The sequence below is a fragment of the Anser brachyrhynchus genome (genome assembly GCF_964034855.1).
Source record: "Anser brachyrhynchus genome assembly, chromosome: 2".
NCBI classification, from domain to species: domain Eukaryota; kingdom Metazoa; phylum Chordata; class Aves; order Anseriformes; family Anatidae; genus Anser; species Anser brachyrhynchus.
This window is the reverse complement of record NC_137695.1, coordinates 59382615-59410402: the sequence shown is the minus strand read 5'-3', so window position 1 is coordinate 59410402 and position 27788 is coordinate 59382615. Positions and strand designations below refer to the sequence as shown.

The 27788-nt window shown below is 43.3% G+C and overlaps 1 long non-coding RNA gene across 3 annotated transcripts in view; it reads left to right on the top strand.

Annotated features, from left to right (window-relative positions):
• Window positions 1–22215, top strand: part of LOC308190428 — a 29461-nt gene extending 7246 nt beyond the window's left edge. The window contains exons 3-8 of one of the 3 annotated variants that reach the window (XR_013947183.1): window positions 1112–1336; window positions 1504–1688; window positions 9062–9309; window positions 9786–9887; window positions 10267–10371; window positions 10950–22215. This is a non-coding gene — a long non-coding RNA (uncharacterized lncRNA). Of the gene's footprint in view, window positions 1–830; window positions 997–1111; window positions 1337–1503; window positions 1689–9061; window positions 9310–9785; window positions 9888–10266 lie in introns of those variants that run through there. The other 2 variants (XR_013947185.1, XR_013947184.1) reach the window with 2 other exon arrangements.
• Window positions 22216–27788: the final 5573 nt, after the last annotated feature.

Genomic DNA, 27788 nt, shown 5'->3' with positions numbered 1-27788 from the left:
CCTGGTGGCCCATACCCCACCTTCACATACTTGTCTGCTCCAGCTCCAGGAGTCCAGTCTGTAGCAATAGTTTCACAACCCCAATAGGCACAAAAGTATTCATGTGGATCGTTACAATGCGGTCTTCCCGGGTTAAAGCTTGGGCACATATAGAAGCTCAGTTGACCAGAGCATATGTTTGCATTTTTGCCCCATGTCACAAGGTCACACAGAGCAACTTTAAAACTAGGGCCTCCGGCGGTGATTATTTGCTGTACCAGACAGTGATCTCCCCATCTGATTAGGCTCCAACTAAAAGGTTTATGAGGGTACGCCTTCCCAGGCCGCCCAGCGCTGTTTTGCTTGCTGATCGCTTACTCAATAAACTAATTCTTTCTGGCTAAAAGGGTAATTTATAACAATCGGTGCTGGATTTCATAGCTCGGACGGCGGTGTGGGGACCACCACCTCCTTCCACACCTGTTCATAGCAAGCATCGGACAGCAATTATTTTTTATCATGTCAGAGTTCAGTTGAATTACGAGCCACGAGCTGAAGATAAAACATTTGGTAGTCTGTTTGTGCTGCCTCAGACTCCCACTCCATCAGCTGTCAAGTCTTTCTCTCCAGTGCACTTTAATGGAACACCTGTGGATAAATTTTAAAGGAGAGTAGTGCAGTAGCAGCAATTTATTGCACTGTCAATACTACACAAGGCTTAGCTGTGGTTGCTATCTCTAAGATGAGAGTTGGGCTCCTGAGGGTTAGGGAAAGAGTTCCTTGGTGTTTTTTCACCCACCACAGCAATGTGCTTACCTGCCTTTGCCAGCCCCAGTGACAGTCCTCAGGTCTTGAAGAAGCAATTTGTAAGCACCTGCACTGAAGTCCTGTCAATGAATAAAATTGCTGAGAGAGTTGGGTGTGCAGCTGGACAAGGTTGTGGTGCCACCTCAGAAGAAGAACTGGGCTTGGGTAAGCCCCTTACAGAAACCAGGCTCAGCCGTACGTATAGTTCAGGTAGAGAATTACATCTTGTGACATTTGATCTGGGGTGGGGTATGCATTCGTAAATGTAACGAGAAGACTACCAGTACTTAAAAAATGAAGTGTATGGATGTTATCTTCTTTCTAGCAGGATTTGTGGGCAAGAGATGGAAAGACTTGCAGAGGAAGTGCTGTCAAGAAGGTATATTTCACTGGTTAGTGGAAAGACGATGGCTGTTTTAGACAATACTGGTACTTGACTTCCTGCGAGCCTGAATGGAAGTGCAGTCCGCCCTGTAGTGCATGACAAGGAACCTATCTGAACCATCAGCAACAGTTTCCCCAAAATATTGGGATCTCTACAGAAAGACAGGCAAGTCTTACCCTCATGTAAGTCACAGAGGAGAGACCAAAATAAAGCTGAACCAAAAGCTGGACTTCCTGAGATACATCAACCACCTTTGTCAGGAAAACAGGGGGAGGGCTAGCCTGCAGTCTGAATTTTGACCCCATTGTGCTATTATTCTGTCTGTCCCTTAGGCCCACAGTGTGGTATGGGGGCTTGGTGTGTTTGGGATATTTCCACTGCCTGCAGACGAAAAGCTTGTAGAGGTTGGGAGGTTCTGTGTGAGACATCCAGATGTGCCCGCAACCAATGCATGGGAATATTTGGAAAAACTGGATGCTTCCTTGCAGCCTGGCAGATATGAAAGGCACTGTCACAGGTAAGGCATAACTTTGTTTTGTCCCCTCTTAATCACCACTGATACTCATTCAAAGATCCCTTCAGCACTGTAATGGGCTTTTCCTGATGCTTTAAGACATGCCCCTTCATTTGGTCCTGGTGAGGAGCTGAGTATGGAGCTGGGCAGTGGGATTTTTACACAGCTTTGACTTCAATTGTGCTCCAGGTTTATGCAACTGGAAACCTTACAGAGTAAGTGAGGAGTTTGGTTTTGAAGAGTTTAGACCAGGGGAAACGGTTCACCTGCTGTTGCTGCCATTCCTGAAGTATAACAGCAGCTCCACTGTTCATATACTGTTTGTATACCACTGATATACTCCACCTGAGGGAGGAGAGCAGGAGTCAGCAGTGAGCCTGGGCAGGGTGTGGGAGGGCTGCTGACGAGGACTCAGGCTTCCTGGCTCTTAGGAGGTATCACAGCCTCTTTCTGACTCCTTGTGCCTATCACTCACCACCATTTGGTTGTCACCAAAATATTCTGGAGGGCCTGGACTCCCAGCACTGTTGTGTGGGGCCAGGCAATGGGACTGCAATGAGGAGGTGCCTAAAACCTCCTTTGTCCCCTCTGTAAATGCAAGCCTGCTGTTCACCAGTGACTGGAAAAAATGGTAAATCAGGAGAAAAGGAAGCTAGAATTTGATAGAGGGAAGAGACATAAAAATGGTTCCTGCTTGTGTCACCCAGACCAAGCAAAATCAAAAAGCAGGGCAACTATTTGGCTCAGTCCTAGCAATTTGCATTATTTTAAATAGGTGACATATGTATTTATAAGTCACTAAAGATATATTTCCTCTTAACCATACATTGTACTCTGTAAAGTGACCGTAGCATCAAGGATTTCTAAGTTTCTTGCCCTCCTGCAGCTCCCAGATCAAGTATACTCCTCTCCTGCAGACTTCTACCTCCATTCAAAATGCTCGCAGAGCTTGCAATCTGCCAGGTGCTTTCCTCCTGGCCCATCACTGCAGATATATATCATCCAGGGTTTTGTGTCCAGCTGTGCTCTTCTTCTGTGGCTGACATGGGCAAGATGTGCCCCAGACCCTTTTTCCTGCAAAGGTCCAGCAGCCACCAGAGGGCTCAGGCGCTGAAGGAAAGGTCCGTCACCTCTTCCTCAGCCGGGTCCAGCTCAGTGCTGAAGGGAGAGGTGGCAAGTCACTGAGCCACCTCTGACTCCTCGTTGACTAATACAATGCCAAGACCCTTTTCTCCAAGCCCTTAGAAACCCAAAGCCATTTGACTGAGTTGATAACATAAGTAGCTGTAGGGGATTTTTTTTCCTTTTCCCTTTCCCTTCTCCCTTCCACCTTTCCCCTTTCCCTTCCGTTTTTCCCTCTCCTCTCCTCTCCTCTCCTCTCCTCTCCTCTCCTCTCCTCTCCTCTCCTCTCCTCTCCTCTCCTCTCCTCTCCTCTCCTCTCCTCTCCTCTCCTCTCCTCTCCTCTCCTCTCCTCTCCTCTCCTCTCCTCTCCTCTCCTCTCCTCTCCTCTCCTCTCCTCTCCTCTCCTCTCCGGCAAGGCCTGTAACTGATGCAAAGCTCAGACTATGCAGAAAGCAAATCCTCTGGGACCTGTGACAAAAAAATTGCCTTTGTAGATTTGGTTTGGCTGGATCTGTTCAATACCTTCCAGATGTGTTACATGGAGATGTATGAGATGGAGGAGTGGTGCTGGCATACCTGTATTTCCTCATACTTGTGGTTTTGAGTTGGGTAAAAAAAGAAGCCTCAGCTGTAATTATCTTTTATGGGAGGAGTCCCTAGTTTTGAAGCAAGACTCAGCACAGAGACCCACATTAGGATCTTTGGGATGTTCATTTATGAGCACAACTTGCCTTGGCACTGGGGGGGGAAAGAAAGAAGGAAAGCTGGAGAATCACCTAAATGGGGGAAAAAGAAAAAGAAAAGAAAAAAAAAGAAGAAGAAGAAAGAAAGACAGCTATAACTTCATGTGCAACAGCACTTTGAATATAATTTTTCTCCAAACAGATATTGCTGAATTTTAACACTGTTCTAATTGGTAGGTCTAATGTTTGGGTGGGTGTCTGTGGAAAAGATGTTTGGGGAAAAAAAAAATGTACAAAATGATGTCATATTTCTTCCAAAATCTCAAGGGTGTTTTGCTCCTTTTATAAACAACAACAATAACAAAAGCTTCAACACACACACACAAAACAAACCATAGTAGAATTAATATTTAGAGTATTACTCGAAATACAAGTTTATGATAGATTTCACTCCTGGAGAGGCAGCAGTTTGCTGTGTTTTGCAAGAAGACTCATCCAGGACAAGGATTAAATTGATTGTATTTATTTACTAAAGTTTATTTTCTGACACAGAAAAAAAAAAAAAAGCCACAATATTCTCAGAGGGAGGAGGAAGGGTCAGAATGGATGCCCATTCGTCCTGGGGGAAAAAGAAGGACATCTGAAAATTACCCCTGTTTCCAAACTGGGAGCTGGCTCTTCTCCCTAGGGAGACGTTCCTCCATCTGCATTGCTACTCTGAATCAGCAGAGCTTCAGAGAAACTGGAAGAGCTCCTGGCTGGGGAGAGATTAGAGGAGTCAAAGAAAAACACGACGGGGACTCAGGGAAGAGGCACCCTCCAGTGGCAGACATTGGAAGAGAATGAATTTCCCCTTGAAACAATCCTTGTCACTGGTATTACCGCTGTGTGACCAGAAATCATTAACAGCAAGAGCACTGTCCAAAACTAGGTAAACCCAAGATGGTGCTAAGTTACTTTTCTTGGGAAAGGAGATGTGTCCAGGGTTACTAAATATCCCTTGCCTCCTGAATTGTGCTATTTTGGCCCTAGGAAATGTCAGAATAGAGGTCTGGTAGCCCTGTTCCTGGCCTGTTACCTTGATTTGAGTTTACTTGAGTTTACCTCTGGATTGGCAAATTCAATTTTCTGCACTAGTCACATAAGACATTTTTCTTGCAGTCTAGCAAGCTTCCCCTGCGGTATGCAAGTCTGAAATTATTGATCCTATTTCAGCTTGTATGCAAATTCAGTAATCATCCTGTTTCTGACTAGTAATTGCTAGTGTTAAGTGCTGTGGGCACCAGATTCTGCTCTGTCACTTCAGACAGGTAATACATGTATTTGTACACACACACAGCACAACTGCATTTAACCTCTAGGTTGAATGGAAAAAATAAGTGAATACTATTAGGTCAGTATAAAGAAGTAATGTGTTTTAATTCACTGGACTAGGATTATTTTAGTCAGATTTTTCTTTTCTTTGAGTTGTGAATCCCTTTTCTTTTGAATACAGACACAGAGTCCTCCAAACATCCTTTATAGTTTATACTGGCTTACTGCCTCCAGTTGCTGGTGTCTATTTGCTTGTTATCTTTGTCCTACCATAAAATTCAGAGTACGTTGACTAAATTTGTGCAGGATCCTTTTAAAATGTTGTGGCAATATATAAATTTAAGCAGAATAATCTTTTATTAATCAATTTAATGTGGTTTGTTGGAGTGCAAAGTTTACAGTTTGGCTGGAGGGGCTTAGAGACAAATCGAGAAAATGAAAACACATGAAACATTCAATGCTATTAGAATGTATGGGGTTTCTAGAACAAAAGAAAAAGGGCTGCAAAATGCCATATTGAACTGATATTACTATTGTAGTATCTTCTTTATCTGTTGGTTGTACGTTACTGCTTGCTGTTGGTGCCACTGAGGCAAATCCTCTCTGTGGTTTCTTATGTTTGTCAAATGAGCTGATCCAGCTGTCCTAGAGCAGGTAGGGATAAAATAGTGCCAGAGAAACAGTGACTCACTTATCCTTTGAAAAGCCTTTGTCAACATCATTTTGAGATTTATGAAGTGGAAGCTTCTTTATATGAGCTACTATAAATGTCCTGGCTGGCCTCATACCAGCAAAAAACCTTGAAGAAAGCTGAGTGTGACTGAGCAAGGGCCCAGTGAGCTCTAGCAAGATGAGATTTGCAGGTAGAATTAGGGTTTTGGTGAAGAGAGAAAAACATTTGGCAGAAAAACTGTTGAGAGCTGGCAGATCTCAGAGAAGAGGGGAGAAAGGGACCTGTAGGAAGGAGAATCAGGGGCTGGGTTTGGAAGAGGAGAGGAAGTGTGTGGGAGGGGAAGTATGAGTGGGATGATTGGGTAAGAAAATGAAGTACTCAAGAAATGGAAGAAGGCGAAGTCATTTTAAGGCATAAAAACTGAAACTGGAGTGGCTTGCATAAAAGTAGTGGTCAGGCAACAATGAGAAAGAGTATATGTCTTGGTCTGGGTTGGAAAGAGGCATATTTGTGTTTATCAAAGGAAGACCTTTATTTAGGAGAAAGACCTGAAGAAAGAATGAGAAATGTAATGGGCTTGGAAGTGCTGATGAGAGATAGAGTGTCTTTTAGGCAATTAAGGTAATATAGGGAAAGGAGAAAAGGGCCTTACATCTCAGAGAGAAGATGGGCTTAGAGCAGCAGGCAGAATGTTAGTGTCACAACAGAGACAGGATCAGTCAGGGAGCAGAACTGGAGCACCAGTGCCGGAAGGGATAATAAACTGAGGGAGAGGAAAGAAATAGAGTTCAGAGGAAAAGGAGTTTTCAGGGGACACAACATGATACACTCCCTCTCAGTAGCACGCTATTCTTTTCCACCGCCTTCTTGATACTTGCTTTTCCTATTATCTTCCATGCTTATTCCTACGTGCCATTTCATAGAATCATAGAACCATAGAATATCCCGAGTTGGAAGGGACCCATAAGGATCATCAAGTCCAACTCCTAGCACCACACAGGTCTACCCAAAAGTTTAGATCATGTGACTAAGTGCACTGTCCAATCTCTTCTTAAATTCAGACAGGGTTGGTGCAGTGACTACTTCACTGGGGAGCCTGTTCCAGTGTGCAACCACCCTCTCGGTGAAGAACCTCTTCCTGATGTCCAGCCTAAACTTCCCCTGCCTCAGCTTAACACCGTTCCCGGGGGTCCTATCACTGGTGATAACCAGGAGAATAGGTCACCTGCCCCTCCACTCCCCCTCACGAGGAAGTTGTAGACTGCGATGAGATCCCCCCTCTGCCTCCTCTTCTCCAGGCTGAACAGGCCAAGTGACCTCAGCCGCTCCTCAAGGGCCCTCTAGGCCCTTCACCATCTTCGTCGCCCTTCTCTGGACACTCTCCAACAGTTTAATGTCCTTTTTGTAATGTGGTGCCCAGAAGTGCACACAGTACTCGATGTGAGGCCTCACCAGCGCAGAGTAGAGTGGAACAATCGCTTCCCTCAACAGACTAGCGATGCTGTGCTTGATGCATCCCAGGTTACGGTTGGCCCTCCTGGCTGCCAGGGCACGCTGCTGGCTCATATGCAACTTGCTGTCAACCACAACCCCCAGATCCCTCTCTGCGGGGCTGCTCTCCAGCATCTCATCGCCCAGTCTGTACGTATAGCCAGGGTTGCCCCATCCCAGGTGCAGGACCCGGCACTTGCTTTTGTTAAACTTCATGTGGTTGGTGTTCGCCCAGCTCTCCAATCTGTCCAGATCTCTCTGCAAGGCCTTTCCACCCTCATCTGAGTCCACAACTCCTTCAAGTTTGGTGTCGTTGGCAAATTTGCTCAAAACTCCTTCTAGTCCTACATCCAAATCATTTATAAAAACATTGAAGAGGACTGACCCTAAAATGGAGCCTTGAGGGACCCCACTAGTGACCATCCGCCAGCCAGATGTGGCCCCATTTACCACAACCTTTTGAGCCCTGCCCGTCAGCCAATTGCTCATCCATCGTATGATGTTTTTGTTAAGTTGTATGCTGGACATCTTGTCCAGTAGGATCCTATGGGAAACAGTGTCAAAAGCTTTGCTGAAGTCCAAAAAGATCACATTTCCCTTGATCGACTAGATGGGTGATCTTATCATAAGAGGAAATCAAATTTGTTAGGCAGGACCTACCCCTCATGAACCCATGTTGGCTGGGACCAATGACTGAATTGTCCCCCAGGTGCGCTTCAATAACTTCAAGGATCATCCTCTCCATAATTTTACCAGGCACTGATGTGAGACTGACAGGCCTGTAATTGCTAGGGTCTTCTTTCTTACCCTTCTTGAAAATTGGCACAACATTTGCCAGCTTCCAGTCCACTGGGACCTCTCCAGATTCCCAAGATTGTTGAAAAATAATTGAGAGAGGTCCCGCGATGACGTCAGCCAGCTCTTTAAGCACCCTAGGATGAATCCCATCCGGACCCATGGACTTGTATGGATCCGGGTGGAGCAGCAAATCCTGCATATGTTCAGGGGCGGTTGGGAGTTTGTCATTCCCACCGTCATGGTCCTCCAGCTCAGGGCACCCTGGGTCCCGAAGCCCATCATCAGTGTTGAAGACAGAGGTGAAGAAGGCATTAAACGTCTCTGCTTTGCCTATGTCATTGTCTGTGAGGAGACCTTCCCCATCAAGTAGCATCCATCCATCCATCCATCCATCCATCCATTCTCACTCATCAGGAACAAGTTCAGAAGGTACCTTCCCAGTGTCATGATGACCTCAGGCTGAATTTAGCAGATCCTTTAGGCAGAGGGTTAGTCAACTTCTGCTAAACTATAGATGAAGCACTCTGCTTTTCCATTGACCATAGTGTATTGCCTGTGGTTTACTTCCTGGGAGAAGTCTCTTTACTTGAGACAAGTGTTTCTTTTCCAGACAGTGCTGGATTCTTGGAATCTTTTTGTTAGTGGCTCTTTACAACAGTTGCAAACAGCTGGAAATCCTTCTTTGCTGGGGGAGACTTCACAGGCCACTGGGCAATGCAATAGAGAGACCATTTAAGTACAAAAATCAATAAATCTGAACACAACTGTAGCAAGTGAGAGGAAATGGTGTACAGTGAAAGTACAGAGGCTAACTTTGGCCACTGAGTGAGAACTACTTACAATGGAAAATACTACTAATATATTTTGGTAGAAAAGTTTGTGCGGTTCAAGGTATCACAATCGACCAAAACTAAAGGGAACTACAGTGACATAAAATGAGTTAAAGTTAGAAGTTAGTATTCCAGAAATAGGAAGGGATTTTGAGAGTTTATAAAGTTAGCATATGAAGATTCAAGGAGGTCAAGAAGCTGATGATCCCAGAGGGATAAGCACAAAGTTATTTGCAGCCAGTTTGCAGATTAGGCTGTTACCAATCTTGAAAACATGGATTAGAATTACTGGGAGCAGTAGGTAAGAGATATGGGACACCAGGTATTCAGGGAAGATGCACAGGTAATTATTTAGCGGCACCTGGCTTTGAATCCCTCAAAAGGAGTGGTATACAAATGGATCAGAATGTGTTTGAAGCAGGTGCTGGAAATTTCTAAATCTTTTTTTTTGTTTGTTTTTAACAGAATATTGACAAGAATAGAGCACAGCTGCAGTTGCTCAGGGTTTGACATATACTAACTACTGCTATAGCAGAGCAAAATGAGGCCTTGAAAGAGGATGTGAAAAATTCAACATACAGATTAAGAAACAGATGAAGGTGAAAATCAAAAACTTGAGCAGAAGATCACAGAATTGAAAGCTGATGCACACTGCAGCATCTGATGCCCTGGCTGAAAAAGCTGAGAAATACTGTGACACATCAAAGAAGCAGGTGGGTAATTTGGTAGCTACTGGAGAGCATGTGGAAGATGGAAAGTTCATAGAGGCTACTGCAAGATAGAAGTGGTAGAATATAAAGTCATTCACCTGGGAAATGGATGTTTGTCAAGAGATATCTCCTTAGGTAGTGAGCCAGAGCTCCTGTCGTTATTCTCTTGCTTACTCCGGTAAAATCAGAGAGGGAAAAAAGGTTTTATTTAGAGGAGGAACAGTACTGTCACTGGCACAAAGCCACAGAGCGTGTCCTTGTCTGTTTCACAAAGTGCAGAGAAAAGCAGAATTTCTAACTTGGTTAGAGCAGTGGATTACAGATAATTCCAATTTTAAAATAATCTATCGATAGCCTCTCTTGCATCCACTAACGTAAGAATCAATTTGAAGCACATCAGAATGGACATCCCTTAGATACCCTGAAATAGTACCAGCTCCTGATAAATGATGGAGAAAACTGTAATATGTTCTCCTCAGCAATGCCAGAAAAGGACCTTGGGATGCTGCTGAGCGATGTGGAGAATGATTGTCAGAGGGGAGGCAATGTATGCAATTCTGCCTGATCTCTCTCCAGACACGGTGAGAAACACACACTTTTTAAACCTTGGTCTCAGGTTTTTGTCTCAGGATGCCCTAGTGGGATCAAATATAAAATAAAATGTTTAAAGCTGTTCAGAGAATGCAAAGGAAATGTAACTTGTCATTGAAGAAATAAATACCCCAGAAGTCACTCTGCATATAGAGGGAGAAAAGAAAAAGCAAGTTCGTGTAATACTTTATTATTTATTAAGCAATTTATTACTTTAATTCTTGGTAACTGGATCAGTAATTATTTATTGATTTATTAAGACAGTTTTGGAAAGTACAAAAAAGTTTCTTGGGAGTCTAAAAATGGGATTTTAAAAATTAGAAACCAGTCAATGTATTTTACCTGATTAAATCTTTTCAATTTCCACAGGGAAAAAACCTTAGCAGTCTCCGTATTCTTTCTTAAAGCAAGAGGGTTTTTTTGCAAGGTGAAATAGTTCCAGTAATTTCTGGATCCTCTGAGGAAGAAGATCAGGTAACAGATGGAAAAATACTTGCATGCAACTACATTTAAAGTTAAGATCAGAAAGGAAATAAAATGGCCTCCCCACACCTAGCCCTCATTGCCTAATAAAAAATAAGGAGAATCCATCTGCCACAAACTGCAGGCTGAGCCAGACTCAGAATAGGTGTTCGCAAGTCAAAAGAAATAGGAAATGAAATTAGTGAATGAAATGTCATTGCAGCGGCACAGATGTGTATGAAATGTCTGGCTCTGCCAGCCAGACACAGCAGTTCTGTGGGCTTCAGGCAGGAGAGTTAGGGCCGTTAAGTACCTCCTGGAGTTTCAGCATAATGTGATGGATTACGCAGTTTGTGTCTAGGTCTATCAGCATACGTTCACTTGATGCTAGTTGACCAAAGTGTGAGTATTAATGCAGAACGTGCTCGGAAACAGATGACAACAGCTGTTGTATCGTGTTTTTAAGGCTCAGTAGATGCATGCAGAAGTAATCACATTCCCTAGCAGCCCATCCTACTGCAGCTCTTAAGTCCATCCACCAGCTGAGCCAGAGAAGTATTAGACTTTGATCTCCTCTAATTCTGCTCCAGGCATGACAGAACAGCACCCTCCCTCCTCAATACCCTGAAGCAATAGTAACTTAATCTGGAAGTCTTCTTCAGGATGACAAATGTTGACTGAATATAGCAGTGGGGTCTGGCAATGGAATAATTTGTAAGTAATTGGGAGCATCAGAACATGTCTAATAATGTGCAGTTTTGCAGATTATGTATAATGTGAAGACCTGACAAACTTCAAGTTGCCATGACAGCTTTGTCACAAAAACTGTGTATACTTTTATATGGAAATGGTGACAGAAGTAACGCATGATTTTTAAGTAATCGGTAGATGAGATGGTGTTGGGGGCAGGGAGGGACTTTGGCATCCCAGAAGGGAAAATGTTACCAAATGGATGGAAAGAGAGATTTGGGATGCTGGGGAGAAATGTGAACTTAGGGATGTTGGCCTGGGTCCCCTGCGGGTAAGAGGGACTGATGGGAGGAGAAGCAGAGAGTGAGGACCCAGTAGCAGAGGTTATTGATGGACAGTAATAGTTCTCAGCAGGACACAGAAAAAGACTTAAAAGCTGTTCAGAATGCCAGTGGCAAGACATGCAGTTAAGAAGTATAAAAATAGCAGTTGGAGCATTGTGTGCCAAGCCAATACATGACAAACAAGTTCCTGCGTGTTACACAGCATCCTACTTGGTACTGAGGTTACAAGCAGGATGTAGAGAAACCCAGGGTGCAGATGGGGAGGGGGAAAGTACTTGGGTTCATAAAACACAAGATGAGGGAACAAGGGTAAATAATAAACGTGAAGTGATGGAGAGGAAAAGGAGTCCTCAGGGGTCCACTCTGCTTGGGAGGAGAGTGGACTCAAGCCAACAGGACTCCTCACCATGACTGTGGCAGTGACGGATTGTCTGCGTGTTTGCAGAAACCATCGGGGGTGTTTCCAGTGCTAAAGTGGCTGGTGGGGTCAGGATGAATCCTGGTCTGCAAAGGTTGAAAAAAGCAAGTACTGGCTACCTCCGGGGTAGACAGCATCCAGTGTGTGGCACAAGCCCACTGACATGACTGGTGAGTGTTTTATTTAGCAATCAAATAAGTAGCACAAGTAGGAGACGCTTGGTCACAAGTCCCAAACACTCAGCTGTTGATCTTTTGCTATTGCTACTCTGGAAGCTGCAGGTCAGCAGAACTGAGTCCTACTTCCTCTCCAATAAGGCGTAATGAGTTAATGTGCAGATAGCTAAAGGAGCCGATAGCCTAAGGAGTCCACGTGTCCAAAGCAGACAGATTTGCTAGGAAGTTCTGCTTGGTTGGAGTTACCCCATGCACGATCAGAGTACCCACGGTGCATAGGAATTTAGTGAGCTTTCTCTAATACAATTAATTTATAATAGTGCTGATCATTTTTGTGTGCAAAGCTAAAGACTTGGAAAGACACCTGAAGAAATGTATAGAAAGCACAGATCTCAAGTCACTGGAAAGGATTTTATAAGATCCAAAATACTGAAAATTGTTATGAGAGCTTGTTGGGTAGCATATGAAGTAGATTCATATGAAGTATATGAAGTATATTCATAAATGAACAGTAGGCAAGTTTCAAAAGACTGATGGATATACAGTGGACTATAGAGGTGAGGTCGCAGAAAAGGTAGAAAATGCAGGATGGAAAGGGACACTTCGAAAGTCAGCTGAAACTGATGTGAACTAGCAAACAATTTTAGTAGCAACAACAACAACAGAGTGCTAATAGGGAAATTAAAGATTAGCACACAGATTTAAAGAAAATAAATATTGCTAATACAAGAAATGGCTGGGGAGTCCAAGAGGTATTGATCTCAGAGGGAAGAGAAAGGTATTGTACTGCTGCTGTCGGCTCAGACTTGTAGGTTATTTTACATAATCTGCTGAAATGTTACCCGTAACTCATTTACGTGGATAACTTTATTCCAAAAACTGTCCTTTCCTGCTCTTGAAATAGCAACCTACAGCCTTGCCAAGGCATAGTTTACTTTCTAAGGACAATTTCCTCCTAGCTTTTCCTCCAGTTGCAGTTGGCTGTTTCATTTCCAAAGACCAGTGGGCTGGTATCTGCTTATTATCACTCATCACCCTCCTGTCCTTTGTCTGTAATGTCTACTCCTAACTATCCAAAATCTTAGTCCATTATGGAAGTTCTACAGAAAACATAGCTAGGAGAATGGAGATTAAAAGGAACCCTTTCTCAGGTGAGGTTGGAGAGAAGTTTCCTTAGGGAAGCTTTATGACTCAGCCTTGGGTCTCATTCATGCTGTCTGTCTTGCATGCTGTTAACCATGTTGCAGCGGAGACCATGCTTCTGGATAACCTCTTTGCTCCTCTGGTACGAGAAGGAACTGACTGGCATTTCCTTCATCCGCTAATGAGAAAGGATGAGCTGATCAATAAAAAATCTGACCGGTGCTCAATAAGGTCCATTTGTATACTAGCAGCTTCCAGCGCAGGAACTTAGGCAAATGTAACAGTTCAGGGTGTCTTTCACCCTGGGAGGATGGACTTATCTGTTCTTTATTTCATGGTTCTGAGGAAGAAATGAAGATCAGCCTAAAATTTATATGTAGTGTTATTTGTGTGAAGACTCTCCCTGGAGTCTTGGAGTGGCTTAACAGATGGAGGCAGGGCAGAGATTCATATTGTGATGCTTATTTGTTAATCCAGCTTTTCCTGAGGCAGAGGGAAAATATGTTGTTGTAGGAAACCTTTCCCCCTTCCCCGGAATGGAAAAAGGATGACATCTGGACATGTCCTATTCAGCTGTGCTTGGGATGCATATTTTCCCCAGACAAGCATTTCTGAATCTCGTGACATTCTGGTTGCTTAGAAGTAGCTCTGGTAGCCAGTTTCTTTTTCCCACAGAAAGCAGTTTGGACAAAGCAGCGGTTTTGTTGCATGTTGGTGCCCTGTTTCCTGATCTCAAGAAACTTCTGTTCATATGTATCTACCCAGAATATATACAAAAACACGAAAGAACCAAAATTTACCAGGGGCAAGTTTTTATTGATGGATAATAACAGGACGTTGTTTGACTCTGCTCTTGACTCTCACTTCAAAGACAGGTTTTGAAGTGTTAGGAGGAAGGTTTAGACAGGTCAAGGATTCAGATTATGATGTTTATTTCTTAATGTCTGTTTTCCTGACAGGAAGAAAAAATGAGCATTGGTGGAGGAGTCACTATCGACTCTCCTTTCTACTCATCAGTCCCCATAAAAGATACAAAAATGTCCTCTTTGGCTCTTTTCCCCAGGCAGACATCTCTCCTTCTGACTGATATTCTGCATCAGCGAGGTTTAAAATAAACCAGAGGGGCAAAGGCCTGGAGTCAGGGGAGAATGGAAGAGTAGGGGATAGGGAACGAAAGACTCAAAAGAGAGGCTGCGTTTATGGGAAAGATTAGATTAATTACAGACCTGGGAAAAAAAAAGGATATTTTGCTCCCCTTGGGGCCTAATTTACCAGTTTAGTATCCCTGTAGAAAGATCCTGGTAAATGATTAATTGGCAGCAGGGTAACCAGCAGCTCCCACAGAGCACAAACCCTGGACTAAGGAGAGCGCCAGTGGCTTGACTTCTCTGAGCAAATATAAGCCTAGCTTACCAGCTCCCACAGCTTCTGGCCTGTGGAAGTGTGTCGTTTTGGCATTTTATGCTAAGAGAACTGGCGGGGCTGGGGGAACAAAGAAATGCCCTTTAGTCATGATTTCTTCCCACTTCCTTGTGCTGTGCCTCCTCTGTTGAGACTATGAGACAGCAAGGCCCTGGATCTCATCTAAAGCCTGCAAGAATACAGATCCTGATGCATAAACCCAGTAACAAACTGATTTTCTGTTTGGCAGATCACAGTTGATGAGTTAGCATGTAGCAGAAGAAAGGTCCTGCAGTGCAGGAACCCAGGAGGCTCCATCTCTCTGCAACTTGTAGTTGAGATTAATGGAAATCTTTTCATGAATACTAAAAGCTCTGGGGCCAGATCTGGTCAGTTAGTTGTTTTGGCTGGGCATTTCTTTAATTTTTACACACAGAGCAGACTATACCTTGGATTCATGCTGGCTTCAAATACAATGCTTTTGCCCCGGTTTGATTATTCTTTTCCGTTTTATTTTCACGGGGGAAGGAAAGCAGGGATGGAGGCACAGAAACTACACAATGCATGAAAACCAGCAGCTGCTTCTTCCTGACATATGCAAGGTTTTACAGATGCACTTTTTTTCTCTTGAAGTGCTCAGTAGCTGAGTCTCAGAAGTGAGGAGAAAACATTTTTTGAAAAGCCAATTGCGCAAAGAAGTGCTTATGTATTTCCTTGCCATCAGGTATATTAATGCTATATTTCAAAGTGTGGCTAATTGCTTTGAAATCAGCAATGTTCCTGCCCACATCTCTTGCATTGCCTCCCTTGCCCCCTTTTCTCTCTGCTGCGTTTTGGCACTTACTGATCCGTCATGCTATGGAGGAGAAGCAGTGTGTTTGGAAGAAAAGATGCCTTTGCTTTCCCAGCCTGGCTTGTCATGCCTGCAGGTCAGTGCCTGCTCTCTGGAAGGAAGGAAAACAGGAAGGATAGTGTTACTGAGACATCCCAGCAAAGGCCAAAATTGCTCTTTAATCTCATTGGCACGTGGCAATGTAGGAAATGACTAAGTAGAGAACACCAAGTCTTTTGATTTCCCTTGCATGTATAAGCTATGGTAGATTCTTGACTGTAGAACTGAACAATTGAATTTTCACATTACTGGTCATTTGTTTTCTAGGGTTTGTTTTGATTGCTTAATGGGGTTTGCTATGTTTCTGTGTTAATGACTGAAACGAGCAAGTCTCCTAAATCCCATCAAGTAGAGCTTCTTGACTCTGAGGGTAACCTATACACTCCAGGGACAGCAACGCCAACGTGGCTTGCTTCTGGCGTATGGGTTACCTTGGGTGCTCCTCGAAAGCAAGGAGTTAGAAGTGACAGAACAGCTGACGTGGTTTTGCGGGGTCTAAGGATGGATTTAACACAAGATGGTAAAAGCAGTCTAACAAATCAAGTCCCTATCTGTCCTAGTCTCGCACACAAATGTAGGCCTGTTCCCCTGTGTCCCACTGATTCAGAACATCACTCTGGATGTCAGGAAGCCACATACATGGTCCACAGACATCTCTGCGCCTCAGGAGGTGCCAGGCAGAGTAGGGCTGATCTCAGCGTCTGTTTCTCTGTGTTCTTCTGTGAGACAAAGCCCAACCCGTAAACTCTCAGCTGAGTAAAGCATTATTTGGACAATTTCATTCTCTCAGCTCTCACTCTCAGTTATTCAGGGCTCTGCAGGCAAACAACATACCGTAGAGGAAGGAAAGACACATGTCTTTCAGGCAAATCAGGAATGATACAGGCTGAAAGAACAGATCTGGTGAGTTCATCTCTGAAAAACACGTAAAGAGATCTCTGCTGAGACCAGGGCTGGTTCAAAGGAAAGTGGAATTGCGTGGCCTGGCTCTGCCTCAGGTCTCCTGAGGACACTGTGCCACAGCCACGAGCAGGCAGGGAGAACTGGTTGATCCACCAACCAGAAGAACCACCTGATAGTCCAAAGCAGACCATAAATACAAATGCCACAGCTCAGGGATGCAGTGAGAAAAATCCAAGAGCATACTGATTGTTCTTCCTCCTTCCGTGCCATGCAGCATATCATTAAAAGCTGCTTATTCTACAGTAAAGTGTTATTATGCTGTGGATGTGCATCATCCTGAAAACTAAGGATGATGACAAACAGCATCCGTATAGAACTAATTGGCTTTCCAAAGGGGAACAATACCTTCCTTGTGCCTATGTAAAGCAATGCAGATTTTGACTAAAAGCCTGGCATTCTTTCATGCTTAGCAGGCTGCAATTCTCTTGGAATAATTTTCCCTTCCTTTCTCGGGTATGAATATAAATGACATTTCTTGCTTCAGGGCATTTGGACAGGCTCCATATAGATTCAACATGTAAATTTGTTCTAAACGATATGTCCGCCAAAGCTCATGTGTGGATGTTGCTCTTGATTGCATCTGGCTTTCCTCTCCCTCATGTTAGGAGAGGTGACAGAGGAGCGTGTGCCCTGTGGCAAGCCAAGAAGCATGCTGCAGAACAGGCTGGCAATTCACAGAGTAGCACTCTTACAAACTTCCAGTGACCTCTAACAGCAACCACAAAAGAAGAGGTTGAACTTAGAGCATTCCTTATTTTTTGTCATATTTTTGGAAATAACTAATGCCTTTAGACCTAAAAGTAGGAAAGCTGTTTGAATCAGAACTTGCTTTATGGTGTAATCTGTGATTCTACTTGCCAGAAAAAAATATATATATAATGATAATACTAACTCATCATGTCAATATTAGCTGTATAAAATATGGTACTTTTCTCTTTCAGCTGCTTTGGAAGACAATTATCTTCCCCACTTTCACAATTGATTTCCCTACCTAAGCTGTCCTTTGGATTCTTTGATGTGACAGCAAAATAAAAATATTCTAGTACACTAAATTGTTGTAGAGCGTGATTGTACGTGTAGGACAGCATGTAATTGAACAGCCTCTGCACGCTCCCTATCTTCATTTAAAACTTTCTGCTAGTTGGAGATGTCACGATTGGCCTGATAATTGCCCAGAGACAAATGCAAGTTGTTCTGTGAGCAGCAGAGCTAACGAAATCTGGTTTGCTATGTTTTTTGTTTTCTGTACTTTTTTGTCACCTAATTCCCTTTTCTGCATGGAAATCCCATTGTAAAATGCCTCCTGCAGGAGATACTAAATGTGCTGTGATCTGCAGTCTCTCTCGAGCTACCCGTCTCTCCACAAAACTCGTAGGAGTCCAGCTAGGTTGGAAACTATTTCTTCTCCTTTTCAAATGTGATTGAAATGGGTCAGCGGCCTACACAACTATTGGGGATGCCAGGATCCACTAAGCTGTGGCTCATCCCCAGATGAGCACATTCCTCGTTTGCTTCATCAAATTAACACTGCTGTTGGTGAAAATTGCTAGCCTGGCACCAGCTGAGGTGAGATGTGGTTAAGCAAAGAGCTGGGTATGTTCTGACATATTCACTGATGAGCAGGGAGAGAAGCTTCCTCGGCTCTCCTTGTCATGGTAGGAGGCTGGAAGAACATGTGGGCCTCTTGAGGGAGGTTGCCATTTAGTTCTATTCTGATTCTATGGTTTTGCCAGCATGGCACAGCCTGTGCCGTTTCACATGAAAAGCTACACGAGCTAAGATGTTTTGGTGGATTAGGGTCCCAAGTTTGGAAGCCAGCTGAAGCAACCACCAGAGGGGGAAAAATGCCCTGGGGTGCTAAAGCCCCAGTATCATGGTCGTTGGACTTGTCCCAGGATTATTGTAACTTTCCTGCTCTTTTGAAAATAACAAGATTGGTTATTTGTGGCCCAAATAGCTATGTAGATTTTAATTCATAACAGCAAGGATGGTGTACTAATTAGCTCAGATTTTATTTTATTTTATTTATTTATTTTTAATACAGAATGAAGACTGTGTGCAGTCTTAAAGAGATTAAAGTTACTCACAATTTTTAGCAGATGTGAAATTTCAGTATTAAGATCAGAGTCTTAAATTAATCTGAAAACATGAGCAATATGTTAATTTGGGAAAAAAATATCAACTGGCTGAAAATAACAAAAATAAGATGGAAAATAAAACCTAAAATAACAAGATTTTTTTCTTTTTTTCTATTAAACACAGTGAATTAAATTTTTTTTTTTTTTAGGTTGTTATGTTTTTGGGAAGACACGCCAGAATCTGTTATTGTGGGGAAGTGTAAATGGCTGCCCTCTCATTTCCTTTGGTGCAAATAAACAGGTTACTTGGAGACACAGTGCAGCTATCAATGCAATGGACTGTGATGGGTTTGCTGGGTCCTTTTTGTAGCCTCAGGCACAAGAAATATCTGCAGATTTTGGAGCAGGAGAAAGTGACTGTGGTAATATATTTGTAGTATAGTATTTTATTTCTAGCAAAGGCTTCAGTAAGAAAATGCAGAGGACAGGAAAACTGACAGACAAAAGCTGTCATTGAGTATCACCAAACTGTAAGGAAATAAATGCATTTGGCTTATTTAAGGGTAAAAAAAAAAAAAAAGGCACAAAACAGTACAGATCAAGAGAAGTGGTCAGCACACCAAGGTAACAGAAAAACATTTTCTCATGGGAACGGGGAAGTCCTTCTCCCTGGTATGGCAAGTGCAGCGGTGTTCTTCTTATTCTGGTATTGGGTCTTGGGATCTGACTGCAAGCTAGGTGGCTGAGGTTTAAAATCTCAGCCTGGCACGTGGCTGCAGCAAAGGGGAAAGGAATCTGGCCGCTTTGGCTACATGCCCCCGATACCGAGTGAGCTCGTTTGGGAATAAATCCCGAGCCCTCCTGGCCGCCAGGAGCCAGCCACTCAACCCCGCTGTTGGTGGCCATGCCTGGCTGTGCTGCTGCTCCTGGGGCAAGGAGGCTGCAGAGGAGGAGATGAAAGCACGGGCGCTGAGCTGCGCTGGTGCTGGGAGGAATGGGCAATATAAGATGTTCATACAAGGGAAAATGCTGGGTTAAGTCTGGCTTCTGTCAGGCATCAAAGCCCTACAGTAGGAGAGGTCTTTGTTTAACCTTTCCCTTGGGCAAGTTAGCTCTGAGTCACATATGTAACAGATAAACCATGGGATTATGCACTGTGTAAGTCTGCCAGCTAAAATCCTTAGTGCTGCCCTGCAACAAAGCACTCCAAAGACGGCAATGAAAAAAGAAGCGATAGATGCAGTAATCAGTACCCTGAAGTGTGTATGAAAGATTTACAGAAATTGATAAAGTATTTAGGGTGTATTGTGTTGGTGAGGGGCTATTATGTTTACAAACAAATGGAAACTTTTGTGTTGTGGAAATTACTTTTCACCAAGGATCTGAGCTTCTGTTAGCTTGAACAACAGGACACCCAAGCTAAGTATCTCATTTATCAGCTCTTCACACACTAGACTGTTCCCTAAAATCTTTAAAGGTAAGTTTAGGAACACATGGCTAAACTCTGAGAATTCAGGCATTTATTTCAGCATTTCAAAATATTCTTGCTGAAATCCACTTGGCCTGTTGGTGTCCTTGAAGGTAGCTGGGGAAGTAACAGGACTGTACTTTCAGACTTCAAGTTCCCCCCCCCCCTTTTTTTTTTCCCAGAGTGTGACATATTTAATGTATTTATGAACAAGAAAGCCTGAGCACTCTCCTCCTGGAAGTCTGAAGTAATCATTTTGAATTTGAGTTTTCCTCTACACAGAGGAAAAACAATCCTAGGAGAATATATCGTATTTATTTTGGTGAAAGGCAGCGTAAAAACTATTTGTCATCTGCAGAGGCTTTGGTAAAGGGCTGAAATCTCCAAATCAAGGCGCTTGAAGTTATTTTCTCTTGTATTTACACAGCTCTTATAAGCCACCACAGCGAGGGAAGCCACAGTGTCACGCAATATCATGTTCTCATCCTGTGGGCTTGTTGCCGAGCATTGCTCACATCGACTTCAATGCAGATGACGTGTTCAGGATGCTTATTGTGCCAGGGCCTTATTTTTGGTCTCACACATATACTACCTAGCTATTGCATTCATCACCATCTTCTCAAATATAACCCACTTTAAAGATTTTATTCTGCCCCCTAAAATAAAAGTGGTGGTGCTAGACTTGGGCTAGACCTGTGCCAGTGAAGTGGGCTCTACGTTGCCTTGGCATTGGCAGCCCATTTGACCATGTGCCTCTGTGCAAACACATTAAATGTGGTAAGATTGAGCCTTAGTAAAGGCAGGGAAAACCTTGCTAATGGCAAACAGCGTGAGGGAAATGATACAGGATATTCGGCTGATGTCTGATAAGATAGCAATGATAAATAAACAGGGCTCCTTGCTTGTGGTATTAAGACCCTAGCAGGAGTCATAATGCTGCTGCTTTACAATGCAACAACTGAATCATGTTCATAAGTTGAACATATATATTCAAGATATATGTATGTTTTTAAAAGGTATTGACCCTCCATTCTGCTTTCTTCTCTCTTACCCATTTTCTTTGATTCTCACTTGATTTTTGCCTCTCAATACTTTGCAGCTACTTTCTTTTTTTGCGTGTTGTCTACCATAAACTGCAGAACAGATTTCATCAGTGTTCTTCTTCTCTTTCTCTATTTTATATATTATAAATTTCAATCATATTTCACTTAGTATTCCCATTACAGACTTACAACAGAAAGCAGAAATTGCAAGCTTCTCGAACAATGGGGAAAGCACTGTTCAGAGCCCATGACCATCCTACATTACTGTGCTGGAGATGCATGCTAAATTCTCTGAAGATGTTTTATATTCTAACAGTCTTGTGTGGTTGCAGCATGCTATTTTGAAATAATTCCAGGCTCTTCCATGCAGATACGAGTGCTATAAAACAGCAGCAAAAATATTTTTCTACCATTTAGATACTACCAAAGATTATAAATAATGGTGGGTTTATGTCCCAAAGTATAAATCCAGATCTTAGCCATTCAAATGCTTTGGTTCAGTTCATTGAAAATAGAAACTTATTATAGTAGCCTGGAATTTAACAAAAAAAGATTTTCCTTCTGTGTATGCTTTAATTCAAGCTGTGGACTTAGATGCACTTTTTCATTAATTATGAAAGTTCTGTAAGATTCTTCTCTGCCTTATGCTCTGCTTAGTATAGCACACCTAATTAACAGCCAATCGCAGGACGAAAGCAAGCTCCCTCGTGCACAAGTTCATCTGGAGGCAGAGTCTGATCGGCTACATTTTTATTCTGTTGACAAGAGAATCACCGCCAGCCTGCTTTGCTCTTGCATCACAGACTGCGTTTTGTTATGCTGGCAGCCAAAGGAAACATTTTAGGTGTAAATGGAGATGTTTAACTAAGAAACTGCTAACATAATAAATATGGAACTTTGTGTCACCACTTATGCAATTATTTATCAGAAGATGTTTGTTCCTTATGGTTCCCAAGAGACAACAGTACATTTTGTATTAAACAGTCTAGCTAGAAGCCCTACAAAAAAGATCTTCCAGGTATTTGGGACTGATTGATTGGAATTGGTTCTGCTGAAGTCAAAGCTGGTACCAGCAGGGTGGGCGAGCAGAGTCAGGCAGCTGCTGAGACCTTTTAAAAGTTTGTCTTGCATCACATTATCTTCAACAACATGGCCAATTACAGTTAAAGACTGTTTTGTATCAGGTAAAGCCTAATCCTGGATCTTCTACCCCCCCCCTCTTTTTTTTCCCCCTGCTAATGAGCCAGAAATTTCTTTAAAAATAAAATAAAATAAAATAAAATAAATGGAATTGCATTGTCCTTCAGGTGTTTCTCAATAACTCCCAGAATATTTTTTCCATAATTTTACCAGGCGCTGAAGCGAGACTGACAGACCTGTAATTACCAGGGTCTTCTTTATTGCCCTTCTTGAAAATTGGAACAAGCTTTGTTAGCTTCCAGTCAGCTGGTACCTTTCCAGATTCCAAACACCTTTGAAAAATGTCTCACAATGTCATCAACCAGCTCTCTGAGTAACCTGGATGAATCCCATCACACCCCATAGTCTTATATGCATCCAGGTGGCACAGCAAATCTTGCACAAGTTTAGTGTTGGCTGGGAGTTTGTTGTGACTGCAGTCATGGTCCTCCAACTGAAGCACCCCTTCTGAAGACCCCCCCCAGCCACAGGACTCTTCCCACCAGGTTTCTCTTATGCCAATGATGTTGCAGCTCCGGGGCTGAGCCAAGGCTTCTGGTGTCTCTTGTTTTTTCCTCATGCTGTGTGCATTTGCGTAGAAACATTTCAAATGTGCTTCATGGTACCCAGCACCTTGTGGAGCAGACTGAAGGATCTCACCAGCACTCAGTCCCTCAGATTTTGGGTGCTGTCCCATAGCTTATCACCAGTGGGCCTGATTTTATCCCTTTCTCCCTTTAAATCTAGTATAAAGCTCTATCAGTCAGCCCTGCTAACTCCTGCACAAAAATGCCACTGGAAGGATGGAAGGAAGAGAGCGGGTAACTCGCCACAGGAACCCAGGAGTGGAACCCAGTCCCTTCTGATCACAGTTTGGGGAACACACTCAATAGCATAATCTGCACATAATATGTGGTCTACATGAGGAAAAACCCCGCTGAACTCTTGTTTCCATGTGCAATGTCATCAATGTAGAAAGTGATGCTTTACTCCACCTGATTTTATTGAGCAAAACAAGATGATTTCTTTAAAAAAAGAAAAGGAAAACATTGCCTAGAAGGTTGAAATACATGTGATTATCCCACTAGGCATAGGGTAATAATAATATTGCTTACCAGAAATACTTTTCATTTTAATGCAAGCAAAGCGCCTGTCAAATCCTTTGTGGTGTCTTACACAAACACTTATGAAAATGTCAATAAAAAGACAGTGTGAAGAGGATAGGAAAATTCATGTGTAGTGTCGGTAGGGCTTGTATTGCAAGTGGAGAAGCAGGAAGGATGCGAGGTAAGGTGGTAATGTTAGATACCTGGAGTTGCTGAGGAGCAGGTATCTACTGGTTGTATGTGGTGAGATTGTGGGTGATGGATGAAGTGCTTTGTGAATAGGTCTGCTATGCAGATGTAAGAAACCCCTGCTATGGATGATGCAGGAGGAGCTGCTAGTCATGCTTGGACTGGAAAAAACCATCTTCACAAGCTAAAGGCATCTCTTCCTCAAGAACAGTGAGTTTTTAGGGGAATGATGTACTCTTTTTTACGTGCCTGCTACAGATTTTAATGCAGCAACCGAAGATTAGTGTCACAAGTAACATTAAACAAGAATTAGTCCTGACAAGCTTACAAAACTGCCTGCTGCTAGCCTGGTGATGTTTTTGAAGGACGATAACATTCAGGTTTGGGGCAAAAATGACTGGAGTTGGAAAAAGGAGCTCACCAGTAGGAGGTGGGGAGACAGCCCTGGCTGAACCCCCCCAGCCACAGAAAGCTCCAACACTGGAACATCACTGGCTTTATGAAGATGTCTGCAAGAGACTTTAGGAAAAAAAAAGAAAGAAAAAAAAAGAAGTGGTGGAGGGGGCCAATATAGATCAGGATATTCTGTGGGGTCCAGAAAAATAGGTGAAGCCATGTTACCTCAGAGATAGTGCTTAGCACCTCAAGGTTTTAGCTGAGCTTGTGGGACAAGCTGCAGTGTAGAGATGCTGGCCCAGTGTAGGGGGTCCCTGTTTGACCCCAAGCTGAGGAGGAGAAATAGAGATGCTTGTGGGAAAGGCAAGCTTGGCAGAAAAGTGGTTCTTGGCTAAAAAGGCATGGCATTGCTCCCCAGGACTGTACATTTATAGAGATGGTGGGCCTATATGTTGTTAGTGTGAGGATTCAGTGTATCGGACAGAAAATGGCAGAGGTAGGGCAGAAGACAATGAAGATTCCCTAGGCCAAGCTTAAGGTAAAAGAGAACACTTTTACAACATCACAGCAAAAAGCAAAGCTGAAGCAGTCTTCCTGCTATGGTGACTTGTTCAAAGGTATTTAGAGCTAACGGTAATTACGTAGAATTTGGATCCAAACATGTTGGAAAGGGGAACATTTAAAAGAAAACTGCTGAGCTGTATTTGGTACGATCATATACTGATGAACCTATTTGTGAATTCTTCAAAACCTAGGTCTGTGGTGTGTGTGCTGCAAAAGCCTGGCAAGAAGCACATAGCAGGGTAAATTGTAAAAGCAGGGCATAATTTCACCTGTGGAATTTACAAAAAGGACCACACTGAATGCAGGCACTCCAAAGACTGATGGCAGCATAAGGAGCTATGGGTGGAATAAAGTCACCGTAAATCTCAGCTGAAATGAATCAATACCTTGTTCCTAAATTTATTCACTTGCAAAACTTTTAGGCTGTGGAGAGCTTATGAAACTATGCTCACTTTGTGTGTCTTAGTAGTGAGTATTGGAGCTGGAGCTGAATATATTTCTAAGAATTAGTGTATAAGAAGGGTAGTTTCAGGGTGAGCAATTATCGTACAGCATAGTCATTGCATTTGCTGTGTATCTAAGAATAATGAATTAAATAACTTCCAGAATTGGAATTTGCTGCCTGGTATTTTATGGCATAGGAGTAAAGAGAAAAAAAAAGATAGTGGGACATTTATAAAACTAAGAAGGAGGCTCTGCATCTGCCCCACCTCAGAAAAATGTAAAGAGGGTGTAGATAAAAAAAGAAAATAGGATTTTTGAAGAAGCATGCTGCTATCACAGGGAAGAATAAGAAATTGTACTGTGTGGTGGTTATTGGATATTCTCTCTGGCCTGAGTGGGTACACATTATAAAACAATCTCTACTGTAGAAGTAGCTGAAGTAGTATCAGTTATGAGTTGCCAGAACAGCTGCTTTCGGAAGAAGGTCTGCAGTATACTTCTGAGGTATTGGGGACACTGGTATGGCAGGAGATATTTAAATTGGCCTCAAGAAGGATGACAAAGTCCTTTGTACAGGCTCCGAGAAGGGTATTATGCAGAAGCGGTAGTGAATCCATCAGTCCCAGACTGCTCCAGCGAGGAGATGCTTATACAGTGCTAAAGGGTTTGATTTACTGCAAGTAGACTTAGCAAAGAGCTCAAGGTGAAAATGGCAAATAGCACCAAAAAAAAAAAAAAAAAAAAAAAAAGAGCCCCACAGTGTGGAACTCCCTTAGTTTTTCTGCATAGAGCAGATAGTGAAGATACATGACAGAAAGGGAGGAGGAGAGAGGTAGTTAGTATGAATGGTAGCATAGATACTGGAACGGGTGACATATTTAGTAGCGGAGGAAAGCAGAGATAAGAAAAGTGGTTTAATAATTGCCTGCAGATAAAACCAAAAATTAGTTATAGAATATGCACCCTGACATTAATGAAAAATGGTTACGAGGTTTCATAAGCTGCAAGGGGGAACCGGGAGGTGGTACTGAAAAGTAATAACCATGAAGAGATGAGGAGCCACGTCTGTGATGATCACAGGAGGCAGGAAGCAGGCTCATGTTTATTGCGTTCCCCAGTGCAGCTCCACAGATTTCTACGCTCGGAGCAGGCATGCTGGGCAAGCAGAGCTCCAGCTGCCAATAAATTCCCTCTGCCCTCCTAAGGAAGGCCTTGTAACCTCTGTGGAAGTGCAGGCAGGTTACAGGCGAGGAGTTTGGACAGGGACATACAGCCAGCCCATCCGCAGGGCAATGCAGTGCAGGAAGGTGTGCATTTGGGTCCTGACTGAGGGTTGCTGGCATTCTCCAAAAGCTGCAGCTGTGTTCATAAAATGTGGGTGGAAGGAGAGTCTATAGGAATGTATGGAGCCTACCTTTCACGTTAGTGCAGAATTAGATGAAGATAATGATTACTGGGAATAACAGCCTCAATAAAAAAGCAGCAACAAGTGACAGAGAGCAGGTTCTTCTCCTCTGACCAGGTACCCCATGGTTCTTCTGTAAGGCAAGTCTGTGGGGTTTTGCACACAGGAATGACTTTTTATTTTATTTATTTATTTATTTATTTATGAGGACCATCAGCAAATGCTGTGTTAAGCCCAGGATTGCTTGTTCTGCCTTTGCACTTGGGCAGCAGCCTTTCTGCTAGACAAATGATTTGCAGAGCTACTTTGTGGATTGGATTTGTGAGGATGATCTGGGTTAAAAAAATAGCTGAGAGGAAAAAGAAAGTTATTTTTAACCCAGATCAGTTCATTATTCATGCTTAACAGGGCAGCTTTACAGAGTCAGAAAGGCACAAGTGGGAGGCAAGCACATTGCAGGGTAGGGCACGGTCTCAGCCGCCTCAGACTGGGGCTGTGGGGTGGGGTTTTAGCCTCTGCTGTGAGCTCAGCTGCTAAAAACATTGCAGGTCTCACTCTGCCCAGTGTTCTTATTTTTGCAAGTGTTGGAAGTTTAACTGTTAAAGGCTGCTGCTTTGGGGACTGCCCTATGGAGGGGGTAGTGGGGGAGGCCAGGTTAGGATGAGAAAATGAGGGGCACTTTTGGCCTTCTGCACCCTGACCCTGGGCTTGAGGCTTATAGGGTGGGCAAGAGAAAAAAAAAAAAAAAAAAAAGCACAAAGGTAAGAGGAAAACCCTGGCATTTAAGTAATTAATAACCCCATCTCTTTGTAATTATTGGTGTCACAGTTGTGCTCAATTAGCCCAATATTTCTTTGTAGAGTGGGGCAAGTAAGCATGCATCAGAGACAGTACCCGTCTCAGAAGGGAAGAGAAAACCACGCGTACGCTAACATGGATGCAGTAACTAAGGCAAGTGAGGTGCAGTGGGACAAAGGCTGGCCATCCATCCGCTCATGGATGTCTTGCGCAGTAGCTGGGGAACAAGCCCAGATTTCTCAAGCCTCAGCACAATGCCTGAAGTACATAAATTGCTTTCTCCTCTTCTTTTCTTGTTGTCTTCTACCCCGGGAGGTTACTGAACCGAAAGCCTGCCTTTTCATAATGAGGCCAGAGTACACTGGAATTATCTCCGAGCATCAGTTAATAAATAGCAGGATAAAAGGTGAAGAGCTGTCTGGGAGTGATGTGCAGTGGCTCTTGCCATCGGATCTGCAGAGAGCAGCAGCCTGCTCCTGTGCAGGTTGCTGGCAGGGGGAGATGAGAGCCAGGGCAGGAGGGTGCACCTTGCCCCGGTTCAGGCAGCTTGGCCGTGCGCCTTGTGCAATTAAACTAAATTGCCAGATTCTGTTACCTTTTCCCCTCTCGGAAAGCAAGAATCCAGATTGTTGTCAGGCTACGGCTGCTAATGAGACCGAGCTATGCGGCGGCATGTTTAGTTTACCCTCTGCTGTGGTGCAGGAGAGTGGAATTAGTGATGGTGGGCCACAT